Source organism: Eurosta solidaginis, chromosome 1 (assembly GCF_040869045.1).
Source record: "Eurosta solidaginis isolate ZX-2024a chromosome 1, ASM4086904v1, whole genome shotgun sequence".
In the NCBI taxonomy this organism is placed as follows: domain Eukaryota; kingdom Metazoa; phylum Arthropoda; class Insecta; order Diptera; family Tephritidae; genus Eurosta; species Eurosta solidaginis.
In genome coordinates this window covers 85,566,925-85,588,382 of record NC_090319.1, presented here as the reverse complement: position 1 = coordinate 85,588,382, position 21,458 = coordinate 85,566,925, and the positions used below count along the sequence as shown (strand labels likewise).

Genomic DNA, 21,458 nt, shown 5'->3' with positions numbered 1-21,458 from the left:
TCCAGATTTGTTCGAAGTCGTCACAAAAAATATGATACATGGGCCCTGCGGTGCATTGAATGTGAACTCTCCGTGAATGATTGACGTTCGAAGCCATACCCACGATCATTAATTTCGGATACGGTCACAGGTGACGATGGATATCCGGCATATCGTCGTCGATCCACTGATGACAATGGTAAATCAACGATAATTAAGATGGGAAACCAAAATGTTGAAGTTGACAAACGTTGGATTGTTCCATATTGTCCATTGTTGTCCAAAACATTCAAAGCGCATATTAACGTGGAATACTGTAATTCCGTTAAGGCAATTAATTACATTTGCAAATATGTAAATAAAGGAAGCGATATGGCTGTATTCGGTGCAGTCCAAAATGACAACGACGAGATTAAAAAATATTAAATGGGGCGTTATATAAGCAGTAACGAAGCGATGTGGCGATTTTTTTCATTCCCAATACACGAAAGACATCCAACAGTCGTTCATTTAGCGGTTCACCTTGAAAATGGCCGACGCGTTTGTTTTACTCCTGAAAATGCAGCGCTTAGAGCAACAAGTTTGACTGCCTTTTTTCATTTATGTCAATCGGACGATTTTGCAAGAACATTGCTATATGCAGAAGTGCCACAATATTTCACATGGGATAAATCCAGGAAACATTTCAAAGGCGAAAACAAGGAAAACCAGTTCAAGGTCATCCTAATGTGTTCTCAACAGATGCATTAGGACGCATTTATGCAGTTCATCCAAATAATGCTGAGTGTTTCTACTTGCGATTGTTGTTAATTAATGTTCGTGGCCCAACATCATTACAAGCTTTAAGAACAATTAATGGTGAATTGTGCGCTACATATCGTGAAGCATGTCAACAATTAAATTTGTTGTTGGATGACAAGCATTGGGAAGATACGCTTGCCGTTGCAGCTGTAATAGCCAGTCCACATCAAATACGAACATTATTTTCGATAATAATTACAATGTGCTCCCCATCTAATCCATTGGAATTATAGAATAATTTCAAAGATTATATGGCAAATGATATTTTAAACCAAATGCGTCGAAATACTGCAATTATGAGTTGGAATTCACATTGGTAATTTACAATGAAGCATTGATAAGGATTGACGACATTTGGGCATGCCAGCAGCAAATCGTCCAATGCATGATGTGTTCAATCGAGAAATGGAGCGTGAATACCATTATGATTGTAATGAGCTAAACACATTTGTAACATCAAATTTAACGAAATTGATTGGCCAACAGCAACATGTTTATGATACAATCATGAATAATGTTAGCCATGGAACTGGTGGATTGTTTTTCTTGGCTCCTGGGGGAACAGGCAAGACCTCTTTGATTTCATTGATATTAGCAACAATTCGATCAGATAATAACATTGAATTTTCACTCGCTTCTTCCGCAATTGCGGCTACTTACATTACATTATATTACAAGGGAGTCGCGCAGCACATTCTGCATTAAAGTTGCCTTCGAATATGCAGGTAAATGAAACACCAACATGTAATATCTCGAAAACATCTGGAATAGCAAAAGATCTTAAAGTATGAAATCTCATCATATAGGACGAGTGTACTATGGCACAAAAGAAATCATTGGAAGCACTTGATAGAACTTTGAAAGATCTACGAGGAAGCCAAACAGTCTTTGGAGATGCCATGATTTTATTTTCTGGATACTTCAGGCAAACATTACCTGTGATCCCAAAATCCACGGCTGCAGATGAAATCAATGCATGTTTAAAATCATCGTATTTATGGAGACATGTAAACACGCTTACACTTACTACAAACGTACGTGTTCAACTGCAAAACGATCCGTCAGCAGCTGAATTTTCACAGCAATTACTGAAAATCAGAATTGGCCAAATGTCTGTCGATTCAACAGGAATGATTACATTGCCTGACAATTTCTGCACATTTGCACAGTTTAAAGAGGCATTGATAGAGAGTGTATTTCCAAACATAGTTCAACAACTATGATTGGCTCAGCGAAAGAGCAATTTTAGCTGGGAAAAATAAGGACGCCAATGATATAAATGCAGCTATTCTGGATCAAATACCTGGCGACATAGTTGCATATAAGTCAATGGACACTATTACTGATCAAGATGATGTCGTAAATTATCCAGCTGAATTCTTAAACTCACTCGATTTGCCAAGCCTTCCACCTCATAATTTACGATAAAAAATTGGAGCACCGATTATTATGCTGCGCAACATTAATGTGCCACGACTTTGCAACGGTACCAGACTCGCTGTGAAGAAGCTAATGCGTAGCGTTATTGAAGCAACAATTTTGAAAGGGAAGTACAAAGAAGAAGACGTTTTTATACCCAGAATTCGACTGATTCCGACGGATTTTCCATTCGATTTCAAACGTTTGCAGTTCCCTATTCGCCTTGCCTTCGCTATGACAATTAATAAGGCACAAGGACAGTCTCTACAAATGTGCGGTATTAATTTAGAATACCCAATCTTTTCTCATGGACAATTGTATGTAGCTTGCTCAAGAGAAGGCAAACCATCGTCATTATTCATTTACGCGAAAGATGGAAAAATCAAAATCGTTGTCTACCAAAAAGTGTTACAATAAAGTTCGAATGAAATTGTATCAAAGAATTTGCATTGTTTCGTATTCATTTTATTCTCTTTCAGCAAATCATTGAATTTATCGACTAGCGAAGCGGGCGAGGGTATGCTAATAATGTGTATAATTTTATTGATATCATTACACTGTGACAATAAAATGTTAATGAAAGATATAAGTTTGCATTTTTTAATCGAAAAAAGAAGACAACGGACGTGAAAAAAGCGCCCCAAATTTATGGTTGCCTAGGGTCCCGTTGAGGGTTAATCCGGTCCTGTTTGTTTGTCTTCATAATTTCTACTTCTGTTCTGTTTCTTGCGAATTGATTTGTTGATTTAAGAAAAAATTTATCATAACTATAATAATAATAAAACAAACTATTGTTAGGCCTTGAGCTCGATTCGAACCCGCGACCTAAATAATTTATCTTCTAGACAGATCAAGCCAATCAAGTACAATAAATAAATTAATAAAACTTCTGGAATAATTCTATAACAATACAATAAAAGTACCCACTACCTAGTCCTACCCTTTTCATTATCTTGCGATAATTTTAGAGACTGTGTTTCTATGGAGAATAAATTGAAGTTAATACAGTACAGGTACCGCATCTAAACTATCTTACATTCATCTCTTAAATATTTGTTATACTGAAATACTCAGTGCCCTACAAAATCAGTTCGAATGCAGCATTCATTTCTCTTTCGTTTGTTGCTCAAGCACTTGTAAGTGCGATTATTTCACTGTGAAGTACATTTCCATTGAATCAGTTTTCCTTTAATTGTAACATTAACACAAATTTCACATTCAGCTGCAGCAAATATCGATTGAATGTTCTCACACATATCTTAATCTTAATCTTAATCTTAATATCTAATTTATATTGTAACGAATTTAGGGAAACTCCGCTTATTTTACACCTTCCGTAAACTTTCAAATCGCTAAATTGTCGAATAAATAACTCCAATATTCAGTAATGAAAATGCTTTTTATTAGATTACTTTGGGAGTAGTACAATTATACTTCAATCGCAACTGATAGCGTGTTTAAATCAAACTGATTACTGACTACTCAGTTTGCTCTGCTTTTATACTCTCGGTTTCCTCGTTCACCCATTTCTGCTAAGGTTTAGTAATTTCGTGAACTTCATGCTTGGTTACCAGCATATACATGTATATTTGTAGTTTTTATCCATATGCGTGTGTATATGTGAGTACTACTTCGGCTGATGATGAGTATCTCTCTGTTGCCTTACATATATGTGGGTAAATGATGATTAATGTGTTTATGTAGCTTGCTTTAATGTTGTTGTGCCTTTATTTAATAACCTTAGGGGTGTGAGATCAATTAGTGATGCTAATATCCGTCACAATATTATAAATTGGAAAGTTTGGATGTTTGGATGTCCAGACGTTTGTTTCTGTGCCTCAATCACGCACGAACGGCTGGACGGATTTGGACGAAATTTGGCACACATATAGCCAATAGTCTAGAAGGATCTACTAGCTATATTTTTTTGGAAAGAGGGGAGATCCCCACCCCCTAGGAACAGTTATAATTTTTTAATTATTGTAGTTTTTCGTCTTTGTGACTGAATCACTCCAGAACGGCTACACTGATTTTGATGAAATTTGGGACACAGATAGACAATAGTCTATTGGCGAAATTTTTTCGAAAATGGAGAGGGGGCGGGGGTCCAAGGATCCTTCGAATAATTGCTTTTTAATAATTTTTACACATTATAACTTTACGTTTACTGACCTTCACCAATATTACAGACTCAATGGGTCAAATATGGCTTACAAAGTGAGCAGTGATATCCTAAAGTGTTCTCCTAAATCAATAATTTTTGGTATCTGGCTCATACAGATCGCGATCTAAACAATTTTGGGAAAACGATGGGTGGTGCTCCCGGCCTCCTCCCGCCATCCTCCCTCCGTCAATTGTTTTTATTAGCACGCTTTTATTAGCTTAACCTGTATGTTTGTTTGTAACTCCTAATTCCCTTCAATGCGTCTGCTGCCTTATTAACATGCTTTTATTATTAATTAGCTTCACCTTATTTGTAATCCAGTAAGGGTTATATCGAAACCCTTCCGGGATCATTTCTGAATGGTTTCCGGTATCCGTCCGGGATCCCGTCTGGTCATTTCGGGATCCTTTTGGGACTCTTGCAAGATAATTTCTGTATGCTTTTCGAGATCCGTCCGGGATCCCGTCGGGGTTATTTCGGGATGATTTGGGAATCCTTCCGGGATCATTTCTGTGTGGTTTTCGAAACACCGTCAGGGTCATTTAGGATCTATTTAAGGATCATTTGGGGACCCTTCCGGCATCATTTCTGGATCCGTCCGGCATCCCGTCGGGGTAATTTCGTGAATTTTTCGGGAACATTTGCGTACCATTCAGAGATTAATTCTGAATGGTTTTAGGTATCCGTCCGGGCTCCCGTCGTGGTCATATCGGGACTTTTTCAGTATCATTTTGGGACCCTTCGCGGGATCATTTCTGGGTAGTTTTCGGGATCCGTCCGGCATCCCGCCGGGGTAATTTCGGGACTTTTTTTGGACTATGTCAGGGTAATTTCGGGACTTTTGCGGGATCATTTCAGGATAGTTTTCGGGATCCGCCAGGCAATCCCGTCGGGATCGTTTCGGGACTATTTCGGGATCACTTTGGGACCCTTCCGGGATAATTTATGAATGATTTTCGGGATATGTCCCGGATACCGTCGGAGTTATTTCGGGACTATTCCGGGATCATTTCTGCATGACTTTCGGGATTCCGTCAGGGACATTTCGGGCCTATTTCGGGATCATTTGGGGACCCTTCCGGCATCATTTTACTCATCCGGGATAATTTCTGTATAGTTTTCGAGATCCGTCCAGAATCCCGTCGGGGTTATTTTGGGACTTTTTCGGGACTATTCCGGGATCATTTGGGAATCCTTCCGGGATCATTTCTGGATGGTTTTCGAAATATCGTAAGGGTCATTTCGGGACTATTTCAGGATCTTTGGGGACCCTTCCGGCATAATTTCTGGGTGCGTTTCGTGATCCGTCCGGCATCCCATCGGGGTAATTTCGGGAATTTTTCGGGAACATTTGCATACCCTTAAGAGATCTATTCTGGATGGTTTTGGGGATAAGTCCAGGATACCGTCGGGGTCATAACCTTTCAGTCAAAATTTCACGGATTTTAAATATAAACAATACATCTTAATTAAAGTCAAGGCTACACAACAAAAATCTTGTTTGTGTTCACTCGGTCCATTATAAATAAAATAAATAAATAAATGCAAGGCGAAATAACCTCCGAGGAGATTTTAGGCCGAGCTTATCTTCCAATTTGCGTCGTGCTCCTTTTAATTTTCCTAAAAATTGGCGGGACGACACCTACATGCTTTTACGACTCCGAATGGCATCTGCAAAGCAGATGAGTTTTCATTGAGGAGCTTTTCATGGCAGAAATACATTCGTAGTGTATGCTAAACACTGCCGAGAAGCGACTCCTATTAGAAAAACTGGTTTTAATTAAAAATCTTTTTCTTTATATTTGATGTTACACTGCCCAGGAGTTGAACCCATGACCCTCGGGCGATAGGCAGAGCATGCTACCATAACACCACGGCGGCCGCCTCGATCAATTATAGCTTGTGGAAATTTTTGGGTGATCTAATAAGCTTATTTAATTAATAACTATAATGGAATTTTTTAATTAGCTAAACAAACGGAATTAATTTGCGCATATACCAGCGAAATGAAGCGAGAGTGGCTTTGAGAAAACATTTTGCTATAAATTTTCTTAAGAAAATGTCCTAGTAATTGTTTTATATATATATGTATATTTGCACAGTTGAATTGTGTTATCAAATTGACATATGTACAATGGCTGTTTTTTTTAGTGAATAAATACAGAAAAGTGCAAGGGGTTAACTTAATTAGTTTTATCTGTTTCCAAACTGCCAATAGTTTCTATGGTATACTGCCAAAAAACCAGAGTTGGGAGAAGTGCACGAAATTCTGAGCAATAACACTGCGCGAACTTTCGTTAAGTGTTAATAAGGAGTTAATTTGTTGTGGATTTAAAAGTTTTTTCATCTTTCACATATTCGTAAAACTAGCCTAAAACCGCGTTCCAGTCCGCACGATATGCCAAGATATGATCTTGAAAAAAATAACGATATCGTCCAGAAAATAGTCTTTAAAAAGTCCCAACAAATCGCGAAATACTCGCAGTCGCGGAGACAAGGACACGATGATAAACAGAAGGAAGGATATAGTGGGTTCTTAAAAAAAGAAGATCCAATACTCCGCTGAAATTTTTTTTAATAATCTTGAAATAGTTCCAAAAAACAACGAACAGATCCGGCGATAGTCAAAAAATATGCAGCGCAGTTCTTCCGATATGATTCCCTAAACAATCCTGAAATACTTTCGAAAACAATCTTGAAACTGTATGGAGTTAATTCCCAAAAGGTGTCGACGATACGAATATTATTACGAAAATAATTCAGAAACGGATGAAACAGCTCCAAAAAGATCTCGAACACAGTCTCTAAACGGTCCCGAAATAGTCTTAGAAAAATTTGAAATTGTCCCGAAAATTTTCCTCAAATAATCCCGAAAACGAACTTTAATAGTCTCAAAGTATCTAATGTGTAAAAATTCTGAAACGATTTCGAGCACAATCCCCAAATAATCCTGAGGTATTCTAAAAGTAGTCCCGAAAAGATTCCATACACGTTCTCAAACTGGCCCCAAATAGTTCCGATTTCATCCTGAAAAATATTGCAAACTGTCTTGATATAATCTCGGGAGTACGGAAATGGTCCCGGAATGATGCCGAAATTATTCTGTAAGTAAGCAGAATACACAATCTTTTAGACTAACATCTATATAAAACCTTGAACCGTGCATACATCTTAAGCTTATCTTAATCTTAATGTTATTTAATATTATAAATGCGAAAGTTTGGATGTTTGTCCAGACGTTTCTCTTTGTGAATCAATCACTCAGAACAGCTGGACGGCCAATAGTCTAGAAGAATCTATAGCTATATGTTCAGAAAAGGATCTATAGCTATATGTTTTCCTAGGGGCCCCCTAGGAACAGTTATAATTATACTCAGTTGAGCAGAGCTCACAGAGTATATTAACTTTGATTGGATAACGGTTGGTTGTACAGGTATAAAGGAATCGAGATAGATATAGACTTCCATATATCAAAATCATCAGTATCGAAAAAAAAATTCGATTGAGCCATGTCCGTCCGTCCGTCCGTCCGTCCGTCCGTTTGTCCGTTAACACGATAACTTGAGTAAATTTTGAGGTATCTTGATGAAATTTGGTACGTAGGTTCCCGGGCACTCATCTCAGATCGCTATTTAAAATGAACGATATCGGACAATAACCACGCCCACTTTTTCGATATCGAAAATTTCGAAAAATCGAAAAAGTGCGATAATTCATTACCAAATACGGATTAAGCGATGAAACTTGGTAAGTTAGTTGAACTTATGACGCAGAATAGAAAAATGGTAAAATTTTGGACAATGGGCGTGGCACCTCCCGCTTTTAAAAGAAGGTAATTTAGAAGTTCTGCAAGCTGTTATTTGGCAGTCGTTGAAGATATCATGATGAAATTTGGCAGGAACGTTACTCTTATTACTCAATGTCTGTTTATTAAAAATTAGCAAAATCGGAGAACGACCACGCCCACTTTTTTAAAAATTTTTTTTTTTAATTCAAATTGTAAAAGAAAAGTTAATATCTTTACAGTATATAAGTAAATTATGCTAACATTCAACTCCAGTAATGATATGGTGCAACAAAATACAAAAATAAAAGAAAATTTCAAAATGGGCGTGGCTCCGCCCTTTTTTGTCTAGGATACTTTTAATGCCATGAGTCGAACAAAAATTAACCAATCCTTGTGAAATTTGGTAAAGGCTTAGATTCTAGGACGATAACTGTTTTCTGTGAAAAAGGGCGAAATTGGTTGAAGCCCCGCCCAGTTTTTATACACAGTCGACCGTCTGTCCTTCCGCTCGGCCTTTAACACGATAACTTGAGCAAAAATCGATATATCTTTACTAAACTCAGTTCACGTACTTATTTGAACTCACTTTGTATTGGTGTAAAAAATGGCCGAAATCCGACTATGACCACGCCCACTTTTTCGATATCGAAAATTACGAAAAATGAAAAAAATGCCATAATTATATACCAAATACGAAAAACGGGATGAAACATGGTAATTGTATTGGTCTATTGACGCAAAATATAACTATAGAAAAAAACTTGGTAAAATAGGTGTGACACCTACCATATTAAGTAGAAGAAAATGAAAAAGTTTTGCTGGGCGAAATCAAATGGAAGGAATACTGTTCGTGGTATTACATATATAAATAAATTAGCGGTACCCGACAGATGAAGTTCTGGATCACCCTGGTCCACATTTTGGTCCATATCTCGAAAACGCCTTCACATATACAACTAAGGGCCATTCCCTTTTAAAACCCTCATTAATACCTTTAATTTGATACCCATATCGTACAAACACATTCTAGAGTCACCCCTGGTCCACGTTTATTGCGATATCTCGAAAAGGCGTCCATATATAGAACTAAGGCCCACTCCTTTTTAAAATACTCATTAACACATTTCATTTGATAACCATATCGTACAAAAAAATTCTAGAGTCACCCCTGGCCCACCTTTATGGCGATATCTCGAAAAGGCATCCACCTATGGAACTAAGGCCCACTCCCTTTTAAAATACTCATTAACACCTTTCATTTGATACCCATATCGTACAAACAAATTCTAGAGTCACCCCTGGTCCACCTTTATGGCGATATCTCGAAAAGGCGTCCACCTATAGAACTAAGGCCCACGCCCTTTTAAAATACTCATTAACACCTTTCATTTGAAACCCATATCGTACAAACGAATTCTAGAATCACCCCTGGTCCACCTTTATGGCGATATCTCGAAAAGGCGTCCACCTATAGAGCTAAGGCCCACACCCTTTTAAAATACTCATTAACACCTTTCATTTGATACCCATATTGTACAAACGCATTCTAGAGTCAACCCTGGTCCACTTTTATAACGATATGCCGAAAAGGCGTCCACATATAGAACTAAGGCCCACTCCCTTTTAAAATACTCATTAACACCTTTCATTTGTCACCCATAGTGTACAAACGCATTCTAGAGTCACCCCTGGTCCCCTTTATGGCGATATCACGAAACGGCGTTCACCTATGGAAATAAGGATCACTCCCTTTTAAAATACTCATTAACACCTTTCATTTGATACCCATATCGTACAAACAAATTCTAGAGTCAACCCTGATCCACCTTTATGGCGGTATCCCTAAATGGCGTCCACCTATATAACTATGGCCCACTCCCTCTTAAAATACTCTTTAATACCTTTCATTTGATACAAATGTCATACAAACATATTCCAGGGTTACCGTCGGTTCATTTTCCTACATGGTTATTTTCCCTTATGTTGCCACCATAGCTCTCAACTGAGTATGTAATGTTCGGTTACACCCGAACTGAACCTTCCTTACTTGTTTAATTATTAAATTTGTTCGTCTTTGTGAATGAATCACGCCGGAACGGCGACACGAATTTTGATGAAATTTGGGACACAGATAGAAAAGAGTTTACTGGCAAAATTTTTTCCGCAAATGGAAAGGTCGAGGTCACATGACCCTTCGAACAATTACTTTTGAAATATTACAAAGTCAAAGGGTCAAATAAGTCGAATGCTTATAAAGTGAGCAGTGACACCCTCCGTCCCAACCCCCTTCCCCATCTGGTGCAAAATCTATAAATTGTTATAACTCAATATAAATTGTCTACTAAGTCAACCTTTTTTGGTATCTGGCTCATACAGATCGAAATCTAAACAATTTTAGAAAAACGATGAGTAGTGCTGTCCTTCTCCTCCCTCCATCCGCCCTCCTTCAATTGATTTTATTAGCACGCTTTTATTAGCACGACCTGTATGTTTGTTTGTTTGTAACTCTTCATTCGCTTCAACGCACCTGCTGCCTTTTTAACATGCTTTTATAATTAGCTTAAACTTATTGGTATTCCCGTCAGGGTCATATCGAGACCATTCCGGGATCTTTTCAGGATGGTCTTCGGGGTCCGTCCGGGTCCCCGTGGGGTCATTTTGGGACTTTTTCGGGGTCACTTTGGGACTCTTCCAGGATAATTTCTGCAAGGTTTTCAGGATCCGTCCGTGATCCCGTCGGGGTCAATTCGGGAATTTTTCGGGACTATTTCGGGCTAATTTGGGACTCTTCCGCGATAATTTCTGTATTGTTTTCGGGATCCGTCCGGGATCCCGTCGGAGTCATTTCGGACTATTCCGGGACCTTTTGGAGACCCTTCCTGGAGCATTTCTGGATGGTTTTCGGTGGCATCGAATTCATTTCGAGGCTTTTTCGAGATAATTTCGGGACGGTTTGGGGACCCTATCAGGTTATAATCTCATTTAGTTCTTTCGTTTTTTATATAACTTAATAAGCAGGCTAACGTGAACAGCCCATATATTTCATTTTCTCCTAGCGGACGGGGCCGCGGGTAAAGGCTAGTATATATTATAAATGGGAAAGTTTGGATGTTTGGATGTTTAGATGTTATAATCTTCACAAGGTCTTCAGTCATTGGGTTCTTTTTTAGGAATTAAATGTAGAGGAGAAGCAATATGAGAACCAGAAGGTCTAGAAAAAGTTGTTTTTATTTAAAATTTCAAACTCAGTTTTAGCTATTTTCAATTTAATTGGATCGAAGCGACGAGGTTTAGAAAAAGATAAAACACCTTTTGTTCAAAAGTAATTGAAGGAAATTGATTTAAAATGTTGGTAAATTTATTTTCTGAAAAAGATATTTTAATTGAATATATTTCACAAAAACCAGAAGAAGCTGAAACTTTTAATTTAGTTTAAAATCTGTGATTTCTTTGTTTTCATATCAACCAATATACCAAATGTTTCTAAAAAGTTTGCACCAATAATTGGAGTATCAATGTCTGCCAAAAAAAAGGAAATCCGAAATCACGTCTTAAAGTGAAGTGTTACAAGGACATTTTGAAATTTAAAATTAGCATCGTTTATGTTATTAATTTCAAACTGTCCTTCAACGATTAAAAACCAAACATCAGGACATTTTTGCCAAAATGAAGGCAGTTTAATAGATTTAACTATATTTTGTCTTGAGTTTAAGTTGTCTTGTATTGTTGTTGGTTTTGGATGTGTGTTTTGTGTTATATTTTGATCTATCGTATTCATTATGTTATTATTGTTTTGGTTTTCTAAATTTGTTTAATTACGTGTACGAATGAGTGAACTAGAATGCATTCTTTAGCAAAATAAAAAAAAATAAAAATTTCACAAGCAAGGGAGTTAACAAGAAAATAATAGTAAGATTGCACATAATGATAATGTTAAATTGATAAAAGATGGAAATTTAAATTATTAATTTTGTTGAATATTAAACATTTGAACTATAAATTATATCTATCTTCTATCTATCTATCTATCTATATCTATCTATAAATCTAATAAAATAAAGTCGCTAAATGCCATGTATGCACATAACTTCACACAGAATGCTCCGATTTTAAAACGGTTTTTTGCATTTGAAAGCTTAGCTACGTGAGATGGTACAGTTAATATAACTTGAAGATATATATTATAGGGGCGTGGCAAATTACCAAAACGTAGTAAAAAATCATAAAATTGTTGTTTACACAGCTATAATTCACAAACGGATGGATGGATTTAAAAAATTATAGTTTTCAGTAAAACTTTGAAATATTTTCCTTCGGTTTGCATAAAAAAAATTCTTGATTCCTTTCTTATATCAGCCAAATTGTATAAACAAAAGTAACATTTTTACCAAAAAATTCGTGTGTGTGATTGTTCGGTGTCAACTGTGCGAGCAAATTACTTTTGAGTGAGGCATGATGCGACATATAGGTATATACATAGCATTCGCTGCGTTATTTAACTTCGGCCGTAGGTTTATAGGTATGTACTATGTATTTTCATATCTGCTTCACATACATATGTATGTACATACACAAATAATAATAAATGGTTAAGAATGCATACATCTCTTGAAAAATACTCTTTCGTTAAAAATATTGAACATTTCCTTAAAATTCTTAAACAAAAGTTTTATTTTTTGGTATTTTTGCATGTATCACTATCGCTACGTAGTATTAAACAGAGTCGCTTTTTCTGTCCCTATGTCCCTTTGAATGCTCAAACCTTTAAAACTACACAGCGGATATTGATGCGCTGTTTTTTTTAGTAGAGGGATTGAAGAGGAAGGTTTATATGTATAATAACATCCATTAAATAGTGGAGAAATGCTGTTATTTTTGAAGTTTCTAATGTGATGTATATATTTTATCCCGTTCTGGCTAGGGTTTTGAGATCAAAACGTGGACTTGGGTAATCCTGGGATATGTTTGTCCAATATGGGTATCAAATGGAAGCTGTTTATGAGTACTTTGATACGGGATATTTTCGTATCCGTGGGTGACTAGGGTCTCGAGATATAGGCAAAAACGTGGACGCGGGTATTTCTAGAATGTGTTTATAGAATATGGATAACAAATGAAAGCTGTTGATGAGAGCTTTAGTACAGGGAAGTTTTCATACCTATTGGTGGCTATAGTCTCGAGATATAGGCCAAAACGTGGACCAAGGTAACACTAGGATGTGGTTTTACATTATGGGTATCAAATTGAAGCTGTTGATGTGTGCTTTAGTATAGAGTAATCTTTATACCACTGGGTGACTAGGGTCTCCAGATAGTGGCCAAAACCTGGACCCGGATACCCCTAGAATGTGTCTGTAATATGGATATCAAATGAAAGATGTTGCTGAGAGCTTTAAGTAATTTTCATTGTGATATTCGATTTAGTCGTATCAACCTGGCAAAACTGATAAATATGCATGCGAAGCCCAAATAAAGACATGAATTAATAATACCCACATACCTATTTACATACGTCGTATTCGATTTGCCCGAGATTTGGTATATAAATTTGCCTATATTAGTATTTACGATCCTTTTTTTCAGGAAGTAGACCAGCAACGGGCTTAGGACTAGGACTAGGACTGAGACTCGGAGTGGGACTGGGACTCAGACTCGCAATGGGACTGGAACAAAATACATACCACCCTCTGGGACTGGCAATAAGGGATGAAGAAGAATGACAAACTCGAGAGAAGAGAAAAGAGGGAAGAAGAAGGAGACTGGGAAAGAGATAGAGTGAAACGAAGATAGAGATAGATGAAGCGAAAAAGACGTAGGGAGGAGAGAACAAAAGGATTAAGAAAAAGTGAATAGGGGGGGAGGGCAGGGCTAGACGGAAAAAGCTTATTAAAATGTATGCAGATAGACCAAATTTAGGGCAGAACAACGTCTGCTAGTATATAATTAAATTTAATTAATTTTGAATTATAAATTCTTTAATAAAATTATTATTTTAAATATATATATTAGGATGGGTCGATTTGTATGGACGAAAGTTAACCGATATCGATTTTTCGATAGGATTTGGGCTCAGAAAAAAAGTTCCAATACGCATACCCAAAAAAATAATTTTCGAGCATGCGAAATTTCATGAGCTACTAAAAACATTAAAAAAAAAATATTTTTATTTTATTATATATTTTATTTAGCGGACATTTTTGCATCGGATAGGGTATACATGAGAATTTTACAATCAAATGAAAATTTTTTTAGTAGGTCATGAAAAAAACCTTAAAAATCAAAGTTGAGAAAAGCCAAAAAAATTAAATTTCGCAGGCACGAAAATTATTTTTGGCGCGATATCGGTTAATAAATCGTCTCAGTCTAATATGTATACTCATATGAAGGTATTAAAATAAAAAATATTAATAATTATTTGTTGAAAATATGTGGAAATTTCATTATCAAAAAAAAGTTTGATTTGCTGAAATTTTGATTGTTGAAATTATTAGCAATGGCGTTCACGTTATTCGTTCCGCAATGTTGATATGATGGTTGTCTCAAATATTTTTTTCATTTCATCCTTTTCATGAGTTGGTGGTAACTAATGACTACTGATAGCACTAATAATAATAGTTGAGATTCCACTGAATCCTGTTAGTCACACAAAGTTATAATGATGACCAAATAGTTTCAACAATGTTGGTATAACATTTATTCTAATTAACTTTTTTAAAAATTGTGAGGTTTAATCAGTTCGATTACAGGATCGCCAATGTAATTATTTGTAATAATAATGTATTATTTTTAATAATTTTTAATAAAAAAAAAACTTTTATTTTCTTAATATTTTAAGATTTAAATTTTTAATGAATTTAAACAAATTATATTTCAAATACAAGAATTTTCATGAACAAAAGTGTACATGATAAAATAATTTTATAAATTGAAAGTATATAAATTCAAAGTAGATATATAATAATTGACCATATATACACATATCGCATAATCGTTCTTAAATTAATATATCAATTCAATTGTGCAAATACTTACAGTGATGGAAGAAAAAATAGGGCCAATTTACTGCCAAATACTAAATCAATTATATCAGCAGAACTTTAATATCTTCCTTGGAATAGTGCACTCTATAAAAATAACATTTAAAGGTTGTTGCAATAAATTAAATTTTATGACTCAATAACTTGTATTACTATTTTAATTTACTTTACATGCATGATCCCTTGCCTTGGCATTTTTCTTTTTTTTTTTAGGTGTACCACCTATGGAGGTCTACTGCTCGTGGTCAAAAAGATATGTTTGTGTAGATTTGATTTTGCACAACACTATTTAAAAATTTTGCACGCTCTACTGTGGATATAAACACGGTCATCTATATATTTGCTTTTGCAACTCTTTTCACAGGGATCTTTAAGGTCATAATTTTAGTTTTTTAATAAATTAAGGTTTGAGAAATTTTCTATCACACTTGGTTTATCCACAAGAGCTCCTATTGGTTGTTTTGAAAAATCACCAAGATGGGCGACGGAGTAAGCAAGTTGTGCCTTATTTTTATATTTCAGGTCTTACGCTAGATGAAGTAGTCTTAAAATCTTAATTTAAAAAAAAAAAATCATCAAAAGAAGACGTGAATATCAAAAACGTAATGGAGTATGCTTCTAACCAATACTTTGCAAAAGAATAGCCTCGTCATAAAACAATATGAGTCCCAAAAGATGTTTCTAATAAAATTAAGTCAGTTGACGCTTAGGCTTTTTCCGCCTTTGCTTATCAAGTCACTCCAGTCATTCCTGCTTTGCGATAACTCGTACCAATTGGAAGCACCTGAACATAACATGACCAGCGAAGCTTTTGGGCCCTAATTCATTGCACAATGTTGATACCTGCACCAAAGAGGATAGGTATATGTATAATATACATTGTATATCTGTCCTCTTTGCGTGCACTCAAAAAAAATCGTATAAATTCCTAAAAACGAAGAAAAAGTGGGCTTGATTTTACCCCATAGAAACGCTTCCCTTAATATATGCAATCAAGTAGTGTTCTCAAAAACTGAGATGTTTTTTTACTTGGTCATAGGATAATTTTCTTAAAGTATTCAAGTACTGATATGAGCTATAATGGACGCTGTACAATTATTATCCCAGACAACTCGAAGTTCTGCTCCCTGATTCTAGATTTGCTCCATAAAGTTTTGCACCATGGCGAAAAGCAACTAATTATTTGCATGATACAGACGGAATACTACATCACCGGACTCAAGCAGAAAGTAAACAAATGCATATTCAACTGCAAGAGGTGCACTATATATAAGCAACGAATGTGTTCACAAATAATGGCCGCTATGCCCCGAACGTGTCACTTACTCGGTGTCCTTTTACGGAACCGGCGTTGACTTCACTGGCCCATTTATAGTGAAGACGTCCCCCTTGCCACGAGCTTCCTACTCCAAAGCATATTTGAATGCTTCTCTATTGGTTTTACTGGTATGTAAATTATTAATTATTATATTTGTTGTCTTCAAGACTAAGTTATATTAAAATAAATTATTATACGTAGAAATTATTATACATAGAAATTCTAAAAAAAGCAAGAGCTTAAAGAAAAACCATAAAGGGCTGCAACAAAAATCCTCGTCTAATGAGATAATAGCACCAGATTGACGGTGGTAAAGAGTAAAAAAAAAACAACAAACAGTAGAAAACGAGTTATAAATAAAAACTTGCAGAGTGCGTTGATGGCCTGATGCGCTAAACGTCAAGCCTTCAATGCGTGGATCGCTGATGATCAACCGTCATCGGTTTTGAAATAGTCGGCTCTACGGTCTATGAACTTTGTTTTTCTCTCGTTTTCTGTGTATAATAATTTAATATAATATAACTTGTAAAATATACATTTTACAAAAATAATAAACTTGGCCTTAAAGACAACAAATTAATATAATAATTAATTATTTACAGACCAGTAGAACCAAACATAACAGAAAGGAATTTTGTTTTTCACTCAGGCCATTTAACCTTGAGTAAATTTTTGGTTAGAAGTACCTAATTAAAAGTAAAATGCCCTTAATGATGAAAAATACAAAATATTTATACAGCTGTTTAAAATAACATTTCTCTAGAAATTTCTTATTTATTAGCTTTATATTTTTATGATGTGTACAAAGTGTGCAGTTAATTAGTCTTATTTGTTTCCAAACCGCTAGCTAATATGTTCTATCGTACACTGTGAAAAAACCAGAGTTTGGTGCAGTGCAATAAATTTTGAACAATAACACTGATCGAACTTAAGTGGGATGACATAAGCAAGATCTTGTTCAAACTGTTAATGAGGCCTTAATTTGTAATGGATTAAAGCATTCCATATTTCTTATGTTCGTAAAATTAATGTGTTTTGGACGGCTTCTATAGGAATTTGGAAAATAAGTTTACGTCGCCTTAAATAAAACAACCCTTTTACTGTGAACGTTCTGATGTTTTTGCAAGAGAATGTGGGGTACCAACCACGATAAAAGTAACTTTTTAACTATAAATCAAGCCTTAATACTCTAAGTATATAAGCCTAGGTTAGGTATATTTGGGTCGGAGTCTAGACAATATTTATATGCACAAGTGTATGGTAACTTTGATTAAATAACGGTTGTAGATAATGACATGAGGGGATGGAGACAGATATAGACTTCCTTATATCAAAATTTTTGAAATTCGATACACCAGCTAAGGGTTAAATGACAGGCAATTTACTTCAATTACAGTTAATTACTATGTAGCCTATGTACGTAAGTGGTTAGCCACTAGGCCGGCAATCTCAGGTATCGACGATACCAATTTTTGAATGAACATAAACGTGAAATAATAAATTCCAAATGAATTGCGCAAGTATACGCTTTTGGTTAAAAACGATAGGTAAGGTCAAATCATTGATGACAAAATCTATGTTAGTTACACTACATTTTTTCTAAGAAATATATTGGAAATCTTAACAAATTTTAATTAATTTACCTTTTAAAATGTATACGATTGATGAATACATTTCTTACATGGCTGTCAGTAGTCGTCCGGAACATTGTGGATAAAACAAGTGTGATAACTTCTGCATAGTACAGATATACGCTGCCGGCGCCGCCGATTTTTTCGTTTTTCGCACGCCGCCGCCGAATGTCAAAAATATCGGCGCGGCGGCGGCGGCATCCGTCGCGTTACTATATTTTCTACTGGTTTAAGACTGTTTAGGCCATTTATTGTTCATGCCAAAAATTGGTCAGATTTGGTCGAAAGTGGTATCAACGGATGCGCATCACTGCCAGTTATAAGAAACTAATTGCCGCTTCCGATGTCAGCTTAACACGCACTTTGCATCACTCAATTCACCAAGTTGTTAAAACAAAACACTAAAAGAAAAAATAAATATAATAAATGTATATGCTCATTTTGCATAATTTTTTTTTTTTTTTTGAAAAATTAATAATGAACAATGAATTCAAATAAAATGACCCAAGGCGAATTGTCCTCAAGTTGTTAAAAAAAGCAAATTACACAAAATAGGTGCCGCTTTAAAAAAAATGTATATTTCGATTGGCTGAAAGAATAAGCGAAATCATTGATGCAAAATCCTTTAGTAGGTTCTAGGGGCATAAACACTTCTTTGAACTACATGTGTTGGACGAAGTGCTTGTCTGAAGCTGAAATTTGCAAAAAGTGGAATAGCACCGCCCACCTCTGACAAAATGCATTGTTCTTAAGTAATGGGTCCAAAAAAGGCGAAACAGAATTAGGGTCACACCCAATTTTAAATAAAAGAGATACAAAAGGACCTTAGAAGAGTATAATTGGCTAAATCTTTGCGAAAAATTACTTTGGAAATGGGCAGCGATGCCACGCCTCTTTCTTAACCCAGAGTTTTCTTAATTAACGAAGTGCAAGTTAAATTCTCACAAAAAGTACCCTAATATTTGGCAATTGTTTGCCTTTTTTCCCATTTTTTTTCTGGCTATTTCAATCCAATGTATGTACATATGGGCAAGTCCTGGCGTGACGGACGTTATGTTCGCCCGCCCCTTTGGATTTTTAGATTTCGCTACAGCAAAAAAGTATATGTGTCTCAGGGTAGAAGTAATACTGTGAGATAGTACTTACATATAAAAAGTGTTTTAACTGTAAGTATGTCGTGTTAAGAATTTTTTTTTGGGATCCGAACTAGTGTTCGGACGCTAATCAAAATGGAAGTAACATTTATGTTCTCCTATAACTCATCTAATTCCTGCGAATTGGGCAAAAGATATATAAAGCCGCCAAGAAGGATTTGGAAGTGAAAAAATTAAGTAAGCGAAAGTCATTATAAAAACAGTCTACGTTTTGAATTGACCTTGTAATCATGACACATATAAGTTCGGAACTTACGTTACGGACGCTGCAAATATGTTCCTCCAATGTAAATTATAGATTAAATCAAAAATAAATAATATGAAGATATAAGAAAACGGGTTTATTTTATAGCAAAATTAGTTGAACATAGAAATTGTGTTATCAGATATAAATATTTATTGGTTTTGACTTCGATGTTATATGTTTCTTATGAGAGTAAGTAAAATTGTGGTAACACATCAAGTTATTTATATTGTTTACATTATTCCATATTCCGTCTAAGCCTTTTGTTTCTTCATTTATTTTAACGGAAGAAATATAAATTATTTCAATTCCAGTGATGTTTGATTTTGCACAATCATAAAAATCTTTGGCATTGCTCAGGACTATGTCTTGTGTTCTGGTAAGTTCCCAGACTTTGCGTTTCACGACAGCTCCAATTCGATCCACCGCTCCTTTGCTATGTGATGTGGCAAAAAAGTTCCATTGAAAAAATTTCGTATTGAAGCGTTGAGCAAAGTGCGAGATGGTTCTTAAGATAAACTTATTTTTAAATTGACTGTTGCAACCATCCGAAAATACAAAAGTTTTTGAAATGTCATATCTTTGCTGCAAGTTTTTGATAACTTCAGCAAAAACAGAGTAAACGTCATGTTTGCTATGTGTCAATTTATAACTTACAATAGCAACTGAGGGTGCCGGACAATCGATCCATGCTACGCATGTAAAGAGTGTTACTCGTGTGTAGCTGAAATGAGCAGACTGGCCTTCGTTCTGTACTGTAATTCTATAGTTTTCAGCAAAATCAATTTGGTTAACTAGTTCCCTGGACATAAGATTCATTTTTAAGTTTTCAAAATAAGTTTTTTGAGTGCGCTTAATAAATATATGCAGCTTGAATGCAGGCAACTGGGACTCTATTTCAAAAATGAGCTCTTTCATTGGCTCTTCAGATACACTTAAAAGCATCCGATTGTCGACAGTCCGCCAATGCTTCCATTTTATAGTTTCATTCAGTTCATTTACGAAGCGTAAAGGAACTAAAGTTGATGTTATGTCGAATTCACAATCTTTACATTGATTTAACATACACATCTCATTATTGATATCGCAACAGACGTTTTTTAAAAAGTCATCAAACTTAGAAGGAAATATTGGGATTTTCTTGGTCATAGCTTCCAACATAAAAGAAAAGTTCGCATGGTATTTGCAGACACACATATTATGGGGCATGTCCCTACTCAAAAGCACGGTTTTTGGTATATTGTAGTAAAATTGTATTCGTGATATACTTGTATGAACAAATTCTGTTTTAAATAATTGATATGCTTCATTTACAGTCATTACCATACAACGCTTAGCTACAGGTAGCGAATTACGACCCTTCAAGAGTGTATTTTTTCCACCCGCCATTTCACGACCAAAGAAGTTATATATTGTTTTAGAGTCCTCATCTTCATTTTCTTCTTCTGTGTAGTTACAATCAGCTATGCTCTTGCCTACATACTTTTTATAAAGGACATCGATTATTTTACGCTTCTTATTGATATCTTGCGGCAAGGCTCTCTCTACTTTTTTAAGGGCATTTCCTAAAGTTTGTTTCCAGCTGTACGGCTCAACTACTATACTTTTTCTGCTTTTTTTCTCTCTAGAAAAGTTCTTTGACGATTGTAGTTGCTTGTCCTTAATTTTTCAGGGAGCACTTTCAGGTTTTTCCTAAATTTTCGTTTCCTTTCGGCATCTTTTTCGCGATATTACCTGGCTTTTGACTGATTTTCTTTTAAAGCTAATCGCCACGCTTTTGCGCTTTCTGCTGCAGCCTTGGCCATCTTTTCAACAAAATAATATAAACTGAAACTTCACTAAAATAATTGATATCAAGACTTACTTACCGTTCGGACGTAACAAAAGTTATGAAAGGAAAATGGATTGACTAATAACTTTTTAAG

The 21,458-nt window shown here is 35.6% G+C and overlaps 1 protein-coding gene and 1 long non-coding RNA gene across 12 annotated transcripts in view; one reads left to right on the top strand and one right to left on the bottom strand.

Annotated features, from left to right (window-relative positions):
* The window catches only part of LOC137236394 (uncharacterized protein ZK1073.1), a 469,888-nt gene that overhangs the window by 240,129 nt on the left and 208,301 nt on the right, over positions 1–21,458 (top strand). The window lies entirely within an intron of this gene.
* The window catches only part of LOC137236397 (uncharacterized), a 142,843-nt gene continuing 136,566 nt past the window's right edge, over positions 15,182–21,458 (bottom strand). Inside the window, exons 4-5 of the long non-coding RNA XR_010948394.1 lie at positions 18,148–18,536; positions 15,182–15,273 (exon numbers count right to left, since the gene is read on the bottom strand). This is a non-coding gene — a long non-coding RNA (uncharacterized lncRNA). The remainder of the gene's footprint in view (positions 15,274–18,147; positions 18,537–21,458) is intronic.